Raw genomic sequence first — 12,424 nt, 5'->3', positions numbered from 1 at the left:
ATACTTGGCGTGAGCGCAAGAAAACTTGTGGCAGGACGCATGGTCATCGCTTACATTCGTTAACGCAATTTTCATTCCAACGCGTGACTATCGACGCATGACTATCAACGCATATCTTAGGAACATGCATCGCATAACGCATCCAAGAAAAGTTGGTTGTCGAGTAAAATTGACTTCCAATTTGTGTCTGTTATTTATCAATAGTAATTTGCATGTTCAATAACTATCAATACAACAAAAAAATGTATATAAGTAATATTTCACATGCTATTAGATCAATAACTTGTATATTGTTTGACCATTTTTTTTCTTCTGTCACAGCCCTTTCAAGTAGGAAACTTTAATTTCAAATGGGGCATAAAACAACAAAACAAAAGCCAACTTGAAGTGCTCCAATGCTTTCTCTTTGCACATATTTCAATAAAGCATCTAGTTTTTCATATCCCTTCTTTGCCTTAAAGTAAGGATGTGTGCATTTGTTTAACAACCAACCTTTTGCTAATTACATATGTTGGTCAAAACACACATTTCCTTTCCCTTTTTTTTTTTTTTTTTTTTTAATGAGTTCTAAAAACCCAAAACAATGTTGGTTCTTAATTGAATATTATATATGTTTGGTGATTTTGAAGGCTTATCTAATATTGGTGGGAACAAACAGTTGTATCCACACTTATATAGGTTATCATATGGTATAAGATTATTCTTTTTAATTAAAATTAACCTCAATCAAACTTCAAATCATGCTATGAAATTTCTTAAAAAAATAATCTTGGTATGAATTAAAAGGGTTTTAATATTTCGTTTGGATATATTTAAACCATGGTTAATACCATATGTATCAAAACCAACAAAATGAATTTTAAAATTGACCAAAATCAAACAAAATTTTGTTGGTACTAGAGCACCTAATGAGATTGAGCATTGAAAATTGACCAAAATTAAAGTTTCCTTTGTTAATTAACTTTTTTAATTTTAATTTTCTATTTTGAGAAGTTAAACTTATTTAGTTTTGAGAAATCCTTATAAATAGAAAACTCCCAAAAATATTTACAGTTTGTAGCGAAAAGTGCCAAGAGTATTTTGTATTTTTAGAATTTTTTTGTTATAAAATTAAATATTTTTAAATATTTTTTATATTTAAAAATGCCCCTTTAGTTTTTCATTAAAACATCACTTTTGAATTTCTTACAAATTTTCAAGAAAAAGTTTGTCTTTTTCTTTTTGGTTGTTTAGAAAGTTGATGAAACTAGTACTCAAATTATTATCAAGTATATAATAAAGTTAGAATATTTAAAATAAAATTGTTATCAAATATATAATAAAGCTAGAATATTTAAAATAAAATTATAATGTCAAAAACTCCTTTGAAATTATTTTTGGGAGTTTGAGTGGTTTATATTCGTATAAAAAACTATGAGTATTTTTTTAAAAAATATTCGTATTTGAAAACATTTCCATGCTTGAAAAGCTATATTTAATTAATATAGTAAGAAAAAATCATAGCATAAATTTAATGTGCATGACAAAATGGTATAACTTTTAATTCTTTTACAAATAAAAATTTGTTTGGTACTTTATCCTATATTTACAAATTACAAATTAGTTATACTTTGATTATGTGAACTTTTTAATAAAACTGAAATCTCTATGCTATATTTGAAAATACATATTTAAGGTATGCTATTTGCATAAAATAATTCTAATTTTTTTCACCATTTGTTAAGCGAATTGATTAGTGATGTCTATGTTTCTATTATTTTGGAAACTTTAGAAACAAAATTGCTCTTCCCTTCTAAATATTTTCTCTCTCCATCTGAGAAATTTATTATTGTATTTTAAATATCAGAATTTTTGTTTAATCACAAATTGTCATGTCATCAATCAAAGTTCAAGTTTGATTGAAATCATAATTTAGATCGAATCGAGTAGTTAAATTCATTCAGGTCCAAAGTGGACTTAATTTAAGCCTATGATGGAAATTTTGCAAAGAAAAAGATTGGGCTGAAGCCCAACTTTAGCCTAAGCCCAAGTCCAAACTTTGGACTGAAATTTAGCTTGGGCCAGTCGTTTTCCTGACCTAAATTTTCACTATAGACTTGGTTGAGCCGAACTTTGGACTCAAACGACAATGAGTTTGAATTTTCATTGTGATAACGTGACAACTTGTGAATTAGCCACAATTTCTCATTCACCAATGAGAGTTTTACATAAAAAATCCTTTATACACACCATATAATCATAACTATTTTCCATTTTTAAATTATTTTGTTTAGAGTTTTTATCTTTGATTTTAGACCAATCTAACATTTGCATTATTATTTCAAAATTTTGAAATTTTTTTTTGAGATATTTAATTCTATCCTTATTAACATCATTTTAAATTTTGACTTTGTTTTTGTTATTTATTATTTTCAGTTAATATTCATTTAATGCATAATATTTCAAATTAATGTTTTATTCATTTTAGGAGATTTCACTTATTTTCTTCTGCTAAAAATCGACCACCTTTCCTTTAAGATATCAAATACATGTCAAATATACTAGTAATATACTAGAAAATCTAAATATACACTACATATACCATAGTTTTTTTAGTGGATTTGCAAATATATTGAAAAATGTAAGTATATGTCACATATATTGTTCGGTAGATAAGACAATATATTATACAAATTGCCTTGTTCATGTACTTATCAAATATAGTGTATTCTATTTCTAGAAATTTCAAATATATATCAAAGAGATTGTGTTATATACATAAAAAAATACTATATCTTCTCATTCAAGGCTTTTTATTAATTCTTGTTTTAATTTATGAGAAGAACAATTTTTGAAAATTTGAAGAAACTTTCGTGGTGCGGGATTATAAAAAATATTATTTTTGAGAAGTTCATAACCTCAAGAAACGTGTTTGATATCATTATTATTATTATTATTATTATTATTAATAAAAATTGAATGATAAGGAGGGCTAGAAAAGTAACAAAAAAATGTTTAGCTTATTGGGAATTAAATTTATATATGGCCATCAATCTCCTTAAACAAGGACAAAACAATACACATTGCAAGCATCTATGATATACCATTTAAATTAAATCTAGATAAAAAAATCCAACTGCATAAAATAAAATGACAATCATCTACTGATCGACTGGATTAGCTTTTACTAAATTAAAAATGCTTTTTTGAGAGAAAAATCTTCCGTGCAAGTGTACAACTGTCAAAAAAGTAGTAAAAATTTTGGAAGAATTCCAAGTGTCTCCCAAGAATGGTTTTTCCACAAAAGTTCTTATAAACAACAAAAATTTTCTCAAAATTGTAACTTAGTAACCAAGTAACCAAAAATTGTTTTGATGGGCTTTGAGATACATAAACAAGAAATTTAAAACTAAGGACAAAACTGAGATACATAAGAAAGAAATTTAAAAAGTGGGGTTGAAGGGAAAAATTTTGACAAAAATAGGGTAGCTTTTAGTGGAGAATTAATCATCTATCCGGTACATGATTATGGTTTAATCCAATCAGCACCTCGTGGATGTTATGGCTACCATGTCAGCCATGTGGACTTGGTCAAAGAACCAAACTCATGGACAGGGTCTACAATTTTAGTTTTTTTTTTTTTTTTTTTTTTTTTTTTTTTCTTCTGATTTTGATTGTTTTTTTTATTTTTAACAATTTTCTTCCTTACTTGTTTTGTTCTTGATCTTTTATATCATACTCATTTACTAGATTCAGTGTCTAATGATAAAATGTAATTTCATTAGTTATTTAATTTCAAAATAGAAATTCACATGAAGTTAAAAGTTTGAATTACAAGTCACTCAATTTTGCACAGAGTAGTCATCTTCATATGCCTCTATATTAGCTTCACCTTGTTGTCGTTGTCGTTTACGACGAATAGGTCTTTGATCAGTGTCAGCAACATTGAGTCATCTTGTCTGCTGAATAATATTTTCTACATTTACCAAGGTTTGATCATACATTGAACCCAACTCTAGTAAATTGTGTTGTATTGAATACTACTGTACATCGTAGATAGAATTATTCTGTATGATGAAAAAAATTAATACTAAATAATGTTCATATCATACATTTGAGAAATGTAAGATAATAGATCTTTTACCATGCAGTAATAGTAAGCGCTCTCAGGTGTAATAAATCGTCTCGTGATTGAATCGTACCAGGAAAAATGGTCATATGATAAAGTTGGTCCATTTGTTATTTTTCCATGTGTACAACGATCATGACGTGCACACTAGTACAATATATATTATACGTGAATTTGATGCCAATCTTAGTCGTCCTTACCTCTCAAATCAATCTAATATAGTGTCGGGAGTGTATAGCAGAATGAAGGTACCATTTGTCACAGACCAAACTGTCTCAACACATGACCTTGTTGATGTCACTCTACTATATGGAAGCATATAAAAGAATTAACTGTCAACCAAATGTCTTGACCATCACGACAATAATCAGGCAGTAATGAACAAATATCTTGCATGTATGACGTCTAATTAATCTAAGAAAAATAATAATTAGACACCCAAAAAGTATGTAATATTTAGTGTCAAATAACATTCCTTTTTGTATATTTATTTGTTACCCGATTGTGCATCAACCAGTCAAATATTTTTCAGTATACTAGTAACATATTTGTTGACTGTTCAGAGATAGCTAATACACAACTCCATCTACTTTTTTTAAAAAATATAATAAATTTATTTTATTACATAAAATGATAACATAATAAATATATAAATAAAATAATATCTGACACTGAGTGGACGATGATCTGGGGCCTATAAGTGGACTTGTGGTGCTATAATTGTAAATTTTTCATAAGTTCATACTTGTAGCAGTATTAGTGGCCCTGTTATTTTCAAAGTATGCATTAGTAGTCTGATATAGTTCTCTATAAAGCCATGCAAGACAAGAAATACTTCACGAGTACGTACCAGCATGTTCAAAATCAGACAACGGTGGAAGAAACATGAGATGTACTAGAGTGTTCTGCTTCTCAGAAAACAAAAATCCTCCAATAAGCTACATAATATTGTTGGGTTTTATGTCCTAAAACTCGCAGTTTGTAAAGTTAAACATATTCTATTATCAATAAAGATTTTATTCAACATTTATTTAATAAAGGTATTGAATCTATTAATTGTATTCATAAAAGTCTAAATCCAATAAACTAAGATCCATGGCTATTATATGCATACTTGAACTTTATGTAGAGACATAGAGATGAATCAAGTTCGAGTAAATAGCCACAATGGTCTATAGTACATGATTAAGGTTGGATACCTTATTTTGGTAACACTATTGGATGTGGTCTACTTTGTAGCTTTTACAAGTTGTTGTAAAGATACTACAAACGAAGTGATTCAAATTCATTCATGTAGTGATATGAGGAGTGGGGGCATCCTATGCAATGAATTTGCATAAGATCGGACCAAGAAATAAGTCACTCTTACTTTATAACGTTGTTTACTATATAAGACTGACTATTTCACTTAGATGACCTAGGTAACTCGATCTTAATCCTGAGCTAACTACGAACTCCTATTTATTTGAGATTATCCTTATATTTGCATAGGTGAGGGTTGACTAAACAACGCCAACTCAATAAGCCTCCCATTTCAGGGGTAAGATTGGGTAGATAGTTGGGGACATAGGGTGCAAGACGGAATTCACGCCTACCCGATTTAGGGATAGAAGAAAGGTCATTCTCTTAAGTACTGAATCTAGGTCTTGAACAAGGGACCCCACCCTCTCATTAGGCTGAGAGGGTGGGGTCTCTTGTTCAAGACCTAGATTCAGTACTTAAGAGAATGAGATCTGGTTTAGTGACTGGATCACAAACCAATTGTTTATTAGAGGATAAGTAGGAACTTAAGGAATAAGACATAATATCAGGGGTAAAACAACATATTGACCCAACCGTTATTAAGAACAACTTGTGAAGGGTCAACTTACTAGTTATGGTTAAATCATGTGGACACAAATATATCTACAGTGAGGAGAGTGCAACTATTGAGCTATAGTGGTGTGACTTGATAGTTAACGGATACTGATTAATTTGGTCTAAAGAGTTTTAGTCAATTAATCTTAAATCGTTGGAGCTCATGTTCTATAGGTTCATAAGGTCCCTCAACTAGCTCGTAAAACGTGAACACCTTGATTATTAAATTAAGTGAATTCGAAATAATATCCATTTGAAATGTTCAAATTGAAATTAGGGTTTGTATAAATTATATTTAATACAATTATTTAACGTTTAATTTATTGAAATTAAACGAAATTGGAGAGTTTATGATATTTAAATATTGATTTAAATATCAATTACATGAATTAGATTCATGTTTAAATTTAGTGTGTGATTAATTTGATATTTGATATTAAATTAATTAATTAATTCAAATTGAAGTTAATTTCCAATTTTAAATTCAATTAGGAAATTGAATTTTGATATTTGATTAATTATGGATTGATTAAATCAATGTTTTGATTAATTTTTTAATTAATTGATTATTGGAATGAAAAGTTGGAATACTGAATTATATGGGTTTTGTCCACAAAACACCTTGAGCAGGAGGTGTTCTACATACAAGTTGGCCATTTGATGGTTGAGGAATGCATGCATGCTGAAGAAATATAAAACTCTCAATTTTGAAGAAGACAAGAAGTGGTTCTGGAGTTGAAAAAAGTTTCTGCTGCTTCATCTTCTTCCTCACAAGAACCCTTAATATCCTTCACCAAATTCACTCAAATTCGAGTTCCATCACTCAAATTTAAGGCTAAAAATAGTGAGAAGATCTCTTAGTGGTTCATTGTCGATTTGAAGCTGATTTGGAGTGAAGAGCAGCTTGGATTTGGGAGAAATCGTCAAAGGTATGTTCTTCTTGAAACCCTCTTCTGAATTTATTAAATAACATGCTTTAGAACTCAAATTAAATGTAATTATAGTACTTATCGGTTCTGTTTGCTTCCGTTGCATGCTTGTATATTCCATCAGCATAATGTATGCTCGTATATACTTTTGTATGTTGATGTTGTTAGCATCGGGAGACAACTCTTAACATTAGGACGCTAACCATGGGATACTCAATCTTGAGCTTTTCAAATCATCTAGTCAAATGCCCAAAAGATGTTCACAAACAATTCTCCAATCATATTGTAATGAACTTGTAAGAGGTTCTCCATCCACTCTAAACCAAACTGAATTGCAATATCTTGCAACATAATTGTGCATTGTCCACAATACATATGAAGTGTGGGAGTTTCTGGTCTCTAACGCTCTACTAAAGGAGTAATGAGGTGTCAATCCAATTGGATAAATCCAGTACATGACATTGCTTAAAATTGGACAAATTTTAGCATTCATCAATAAGAGGTAGGTGTGTCTATCATTTTCAAATAATTCATCAAGTTCTACATCAATATCATTGTCCTCATCATTTCCAGGTTCAAGAATGACTAAATCTTCAAGATGCATTAACATATTTACCCACATGTTTACAATTCTTATAGTTAATAAAAAATTAGTCTAACTTAATACGTTAATACTAACAGCCCAATCCAATATTAGTCCAAAAGATAATCCAAACTCTATTTTAAGACCAATCTAAAAAGTATATTTTTTTAGACCAAAATAATAAACTTACCTGTGTAGTCCAAACTCAAATATAATAATAGTCCAAATATTTTATTTTAAATAAAAAAAATTAAGTACAACCCAAATCTTCAGGACAACTTATAATATGATCATAGACAAAACAAACTTCACACATTAGATCTCCCAAATTTTCAACCAAAATAGATTAAAACTCTCACTTTTGATGCATACATTTAAATAAAATATTAGAACTATGGAGCACAATCTCATATATTGAAAAAAAAAACGTTAGTTATGGTCGTTGGCGACAGGAAGTACGGTGCACAATGGTGCAAACGACGGAAGATGGTGGACGGAAGATGCTAGACGTGGGCAGACGGTGAACGACAAATGTGAGAAAGAGGAATGGAGGCTTGAGATGGGAAAGAAAGCGAGAGAGAAGGTCGTGGAATAGGTTTTGGGACCACAAAGTCGTGTATCGGGTAAATAAGGTAGGGAGACTCGGTCCACAATTATTTGGTCAACGCTGCATGTGGCAGTCTATGTGTGTCAGGGTGTGCAGATTCACGTGAATGATTAAGAAGTCTTGGACCCCTTCCACGATTTAGGTGCTTACTCAGTAATCGTGTACCAGGTCCATAATTTTCTTACTCTATTTTATTCAATTCTTCAATCCAACTCTAATTTTGTCAATAATTATTAAAGTAATATTATTTTTTGTTAAAAAAAGATGAAAATAACTAAAATTGTATTATGAGAAATATGGGATTTAAATATGATCATGCCTAATTTTAAGGAGTTATGACTTAATATACGAATATAATTTGAACATCACCCAATATTTATAGTAAATCAGATTCTACACCTATTAGATCTTCTATGAAGTATCTTTGGGAGGCAAAGGTTATTAAACTTTTATTTCTATGGTTAATGTGTAACTTAGTTGAATTAAAACACAATCCTTTGATTTTATAGGTCTCACCCTGTCTAGGGTCAAAAGCAAGGTCTTATGTTTAAATTCTTCTTTATTGCTTTTATTTATTCCAAACCTAATCTAACACTTTCAGTATTAGATAATGTTTTAAGTATATTAATTTAGATGATCAATCTAAACTATTAATAAATTTATAAATCAATAAAGCAAACCTAGCATTAAAAAGTTAAATTCTAATTTCATATTTAATCTCCACAATTAAATTAATTCATAATTAAAAAGATAAAACAAAAAATTAAATTAGAGAAGATGGACATAATATTAAATTACAAAAAAAAAAAATTTGTGAGAATAAAGCACCATACAATAGACGTTGGGTATGAAAATAGCCACTACTAAACCAGAACAATCCAACAACACCTAATAAAGCACCATACAACAACAAACAAATGGACTATAATATAAGAAAAGTTAATTGAAGTTTATACTAGTTCATCTCAAACTCTGGATTATGTCCAATCTTTTATTCAATTACAAGTTTTACTATGACGGCGTTCTTCACCATAAAAAAACTATCCTAACTTTTTAAAGCATCATATACAATAGCTAATTAGAACATGAAATGGGTTACGAATCAACAATTAAAGAATATAAAAGAACATAAAGGAGTGTGTTAGCTACGTCCACAGGGCAGAGGAAGAATAATATTACTAAAGAGAATGTTTTAAAATACAAAACGGTGCCACTAGAGTTAGAGAGTTTATATAGTGTATTTCCCTGAACCCTAGGGTCATCATTGTAAAAAACCATAAATAATGAACTATGTTGAGTACGAATTCTAAATAGGTTTTGGGGGCATACCACTTCTGAACCCCCGTACTTAATTGTTCGAAGTGCAAGATAACAAATTCAATGCATTTCAATAAAATGAATAAACTCTTAACTCTCAATGAATAACTGACGAACCAAAGGTTCAATAAATCGATATAAAAAACATATCATTGGGATCCAAGCCAATGGATAAATACTTTTTTATTTTTTTGTATATCCAGTTTTTGAGTTCAAAATTTTAAAATGCAGAATTATGTTAGCACAGATAAAACAATAACAAATATAGTATTTCAAGTTATAAACACATTTTTTTTTGTATAATTAAAATATGTATTATATAAGATATCATATATTATATGATATTACAAGATAAAAATTATACAAAAATTTTAACTTAAACAAGTTAATAAATTAATTAGTGTTAGTTTATATTCAACCTAATATTAGTGAGTAACTATAATTAAACTATAATTAGTTTTATGGTTTATAGATATATTCCTTAGCAATAGAAAACCTGCTAGGGATAGGAACAATATGTAAGAATTAAAATTAAGAGGTGGATCAAAACTTACCCCATGTCTTCTAGATGGGCAGGTCATTTGTTCCTTAACATCCTCAACATCTACAACTTCAATTGGCTCAATCACTGGCTCTGAATTAGACGTCGAGGAGCTCTAAATGCATCTAACAACAGACATAACACTAACATTACACACATTAAACATAGGTTGGGAAGGAAGCTTTATGTACTGAAAGTCTAGTTTGCTGACCGCGTCATCCAACTGGGAGATTTGGGTGGGCGTACTCTGCATCTGAGAGGTAGTGATCTGCTGGAACTACTCCTGGTTCTACTTGATGTGCAAGGTGGACTCTGCCAAGTCTTGACCATGTCCTCCGAGGGCATATTCGAACTGCTCCCGGCATGGTTCCCTTGATTGTCCCAACAGTTGTACTTGTATATTTCCTTGCTAATTTCCAACAGAATTCACCTCAGCTACTGGATCTTGAGCTTATCGAGCCTTTACAAAACAAATGTGTTTCATAAGGGTAGATAGTTCAACAATTTCAGCTCTAAGTTCACTTACCTCTTGTGAAGATGTAGAAGGTTGAGAAACGTGATCTCACATCCCAAACTGCTGGGCATTGGCTGCCATGGTGGAGATGAGTGTTTTGGCCTCTAAAGGGGTCTTATTAACAATGGCTCCTTCTACAGCTGCATCAATAATACTTCTATCATTAGAGACAAGCCCTTCATAAAAGTACTCCATCAGGAATCAATAAGAGATTTGATGATGTGGAAAACTGCCACATAGGCATTTGAAGCGCTTCCATTACTTGTACAAGGTCTCTTCTCTAAATTGGGTGATTCCATAAATCTCTTTCCTAATCCTTGCAGCTCTTGAGGCAGAAAAGAATTTGTCTAAAAACTGCTTCTTCATCTCAGACCAAGAGGTCATTGGTCTAATAGGAAGATTGTAAAGCCAATCTTTAGCTTCATCCTTGAGGGAGAATGGGAAAGCTCTCAGATTCATCTGCTCCTCCAAAACACTATGAGGTCTCATATCATATCACACAATATGGAACTCCTTTAAGTGCTTGTATGGGTCTTTTCTTGCCAAACCATAGAAAACAAGTAGTAAGTGAATTAATTCAGATTTAAGCTCAAAGTTACCTGTAGTCTTAGTATATGTGATGAAGAGGGGTGTTAGTCAACATTAGGTGCAACAAGTTCCCTTAATGTACCTTCCTCTTCAGGCTGGGCCATAGTCTCTTCTTCTTCTTTTAAATGCTTTTCCTCCAATGTGCCTTCTGTACGGATTTTCTCTTCTCTAGCTCTTTGTTCTCTAGTTTCTCTCTTTCATTTCATCTCCTCCTTACCAAGCTCTGCAAACTACAACAAAAAATTTCTATCCTGGGAGGATCAGTTCATACAAAGAAACAAAAAAAAAAAAAAAAAAAAAAAAAATCAAGAACGAAAAAAGAACTGAAAACCCTTTTATAAGAAAAAGTACTCAGCTCCTCGACAATGGCGCCAATTTGGTCGGAGAGGATTTCATCACCTAAATCCAACCAAATAATTTTAACCATATCCACTCAACTAATGCAGTAAAGTATCAACAGGTCGAACTCAGGAAGCCCTCGAATTTGTTAATTGTTTTTCGTATGAGGTAAAGCAGAGTTTTTATCGATTGTGAGAAAATTAAATTGCATAAAAATAAATAGAGTAGGTGTGATAACAATGAGAAAAATACCTAGCTTGGATTATTATTGAATTTTCCTATTCAGTATACTTGCTCATTGAATTCTCATAACATGAATTTCAATATTTGTTGTACTTAACCGAATTAATTGGAAAAAGCCAATTAATCACCCCAATTATCTTATTAGCCCAAGTCGAATTAGAAAGAAAAGCATAAAAATCCAATTGGTCTAATAACATTAAGTTCATAGTCAAAGTTAAATTAAATATCTAACAGAAAGGCCTTAATTAAACATTCGTTCAACTCAATCGTAGGTTGATTAGAATAATCCTTGTTATTATAGACTCACAAGCTAAACTAACTTATTGCTTCTTGTATATTAACATATAATTAAATGTCACATATCATACATTAATAAAAAACGAAAATCATTCAATCTCCAAGCATCCGATAATATGATAAAATTATATTAAAGTAGAATGGAGTCAAAGAAATACAAATAAATTCAACTTCAAATGCTCATAAAATACATAAATAGGTAGAAAAATTCTAAAACCCAAGCTAGATTAAGTACCTTAGTCCATTATTAACATGTCGGTCAATGAGAGTTTGGATACATCTACTAACCAAAAAGTCAAAGAAAAGAGAAGATAAATTGGTGGAAGTCAGTTGAAATTGACAGATTGGCAGAACTCTTAACCTAAGTGGCCAAAACTGCTATTTATAAAATTGTGATAGTGTCATAGCACTAGGGTGTCGTGTCACGCTGCTAATGGATATCCTTATGCATCTGAGTTTGGAGCACTGCGGTGCCAGTGCCACTGCATTGTGCACTACGCC

This window comes from Benincasa hispida, chromosome 2 (genome assembly GCF_027475165.1).
Source record: "Benincasa hispida cultivar pf3 chromosome 2, pf3_genome.v1.1, whole genome shotgun sequence".
In the NCBI taxonomy this organism is placed as follows: domain Eukaryota; kingdom Viridiplantae; phylum Streptophyta; class Magnoliopsida; order Cucurbitales; family Cucurbitaceae; genus Benincasa; species Benincasa hispida.
The sequence above is the reverse complement of the archived record's forward strand: the minus strand, read 5'-3'. Positions refer to the sequence as shown.